Raw genomic sequence first — 3,170 nt, 5'->3', positions numbered from 1 at the left:
AGGATTGTGGAGAATGCAGATTATATTAAAGAAACTATTATAGGTCACTTAAAGGAATGTAATTATTTTTCCTTACAAGTTGATGAAAGTACAGACATATCACATGTTTTGTAAGATACGATTTTGAAAATATGTACTATTCATGAAGAATTTCTATTTTGTAAATCTCTGTCAACGAGAACAACGGCTGAAGAAATATTTAATCTGATTAATAGCAACATTAATGACAATTGAATTGAATGGAATAAATGTGTAGGACTAAGTAGCGATGGAGCACAGGCAATGGCAGGCGTTCGTACTTGACTTTTTCGAGGATCAAAGCAGTAGCACCAGAATGTGTTTGGGGTGCATTGTAGCATTCACAGAGAGGCATTAGCTGTCAAAAAAATGCTACTGCTTTTAACCGAATCTATGCAAGAGTATGTAAAATTTATATACTTCATAAAATCTCGCCCAATGAACTCGAAGAGTATTCTCTGCTTTGTGCAAAGAAATGGGAAGTGAATATGAACATATTTTACTGTTTTGAATGTTTTAAAAAGACTTATTAAATTGAAGGAAGAAATTTCAATATTCTTAGAACAACATCCACCAACGGCTGGGGATGCAATATTTCAATTTAAAGACAGTTTTCATGATGTCAATTGGTTAATCAAGATGGCCTCAAATCTTGTGATATTTTTGACTTCTTAAACAATGTAAATATATAACATTACACGGTAGTAATTTAACTGTATTTAAAGTACAAGAGAAGGTGAAAGCTGCAACGAAAAACTTAATTTGAGGACACGCCGCGCGAATTATGAATGTTCTTTTGGAAAACACTTTTTTTAATGCACAAACACTCAAACTAAACTTTTATTTACACCAGCAAAGATTTTAGTTACAATTTAAAATAAAATATTCAGACTACAAATAAAAATATATCAGACTGAAAAAACGTGGTTTTACAATGCTTTATTTATAATAAATACACTTACTGAATATGATGTTCTATTACGTCACAAATTGATGTTGCAAGGTTCCATAATGTTCGGTGCTGATAAGTGGTAACTTCTTATTGAATTCAGATTGATCAATGACTAGCGGTCATTGTACAATAACTAGCGGAAGCAGGCAATTACAAAGCTAACAGAAGTACAAAAAGAGTATAACGTGAATTCATTGCCGGATTAGATTTCAGTGGCTTTCAACGAACACCTTCTAGGACTGAAGGCAAATCTGAAGGAATATTTTTATATGGACGTAGAATCTGAGACAGGATTTCCAGATTTAGAAATTGAGTCAGTAAATGAACTATCGTGCGATAGGGCTCTCAGACATATTTGACATGATATATACAGTAGACTCCCTCTATAACGAGAACTGAAATGGCAAACTAATTACCTCGTTATAAGCCGATCTAGTTATATCAGACAACAATAGTACTGTGAATATATATGAATATGTAGTTTTCTAAAACATTAACTTGCTATAGCGAAGCCATTCGGAGCAATATAATGTAACAAAAAAAAAATTTGGACTTTCAGGTTTAGGTCGCCAATGTAATAAAAGTGTGTAATGAAACACAAGTATTTGGGGTAATGTATAAAATAACGTATACTTTAAAGCTGGCTAGCAGAAGGTGCCGGAGAGTGACTACTTGACACTCAAAGGAGGATTCAGTCACTTTGCATGCCCTACAGAGACCATAGAATAAGAAAATGAATGGCAAGGTAATAAACAATCTATAGGTATATAACTAAGGTAAATAAAAGTGATTATAGAAGTTGCTCCAAAATGTGAGTGGGCGCCAGGAAAGTATTAACATAAACTTTCCAAGGTATCTTGTAAAGCTATTTGCTGAAATACAAAAAAAAGGATACAGGTATGAATTGAAATATTTAGTTTTCACCAAAAATTTAATCCCTATCCAATATATATAATCTAAATTAACCCTAAAATACCCACCACCAATTGTGTACAGTCAACTTAGTTAATTATATACAAAAAAAAATAAATGCCCTGGTTATACGCAACTGATCCTTGATGATCTAAATTTACCAATAATAAGATATAGGAAAAATTGTAATGATTCACCTAAAAAGGTAATTTACTTGCCTCAGAGATGCAACTCTGTACTTTGGCTTTCAATTGAAGGTTGTAATAAAGTAATGAGGACAATATCCTGAAGGGATAAATGTCCAAAGGTTGGAAAATATAATAATAATAAAATCTTAATAAATAACTCTCTGATTAGATGTGTACACATAAAATCGTACAAACTGAGTTAAATGGGAGGATTTAAAACCTCGACCTCGACGTGACAATTTTAATGCTTATGTATTTTATAATTATTTAGAAAAACTTATTAAATGAAATAGTATGATTTAAGATTGGAAAAAAAAATATTATAAACAAAATTATTAACAATTAATAAATAAAAAAAATATATAAAAAATGAACAATGTTCCACACTCTAAATAAGGGAGGTCTTTCGGGCTGGTATCCTGAAGTGGTCCGAGAGTAGTCTGAGAGAGCTCTGGACCTCTGATGGAACAGACGGGCAAATGGGCAAATTCAAAAACGTAAATTCTTTTCCTCCTTGTAAAAAAAAAATCCCCAAAAAAAATTAATGAAAAAAAAAATCCTCGATCCTGGATTTAACTTCTTGGGGTAGGCGACTAGAAGTGGCTTATAAATCAACGGGTATACACTACGAAACAACTAAAAACTGTATATATTCTTCCTTCCCAACGAAATTAATATTCTTTAAAACAAATTTAGCCTTCTTCTGTCGCCTACCCTTTTTTTTGTTAAACGATGTTGTCTACCAAAAGGTTAAAACCAGAATGAGCGCTACTTGCTAGCCGGAAGATCATGTTGCCCTACATCATTGTAGGTGTCGCTGTTTAAGCCAACTTAGAAATTCAAAATTCAGAAAAGCATTAAGAGGGTTGGGATTGTAAAATTGTATTTAAAAATGTTTACGGATTATTAAAGTAACGGACTCGTTACAATAAGATGCTAGTAAATATTGTTTAAATGGCGTTTTTGAAAAAAAGTTGTTTACTTTTATTGTCAATAATATATATATATATATATATATATATATATATATATATATATATATATATATATAGTTTGAGTTTAGTTCTTGAACCTTAATATATATTTTTTTAGTGGATTTT

Source organism: Diabrotica undecimpunctata, chromosome 1, assembly GCF_040954645.1.
Source record: "Diabrotica undecimpunctata isolate CICGRU chromosome 1, icDiaUnde3, whole genome shotgun sequence".
Lineage (NCBI taxonomy): Eukaryota > Metazoa > Arthropoda > Insecta > Coleoptera > Chrysomelidae > Diabrotica > Diabrotica undecimpunctata.
This window is presented reverse-complemented; position numbering follows the sequence as displayed.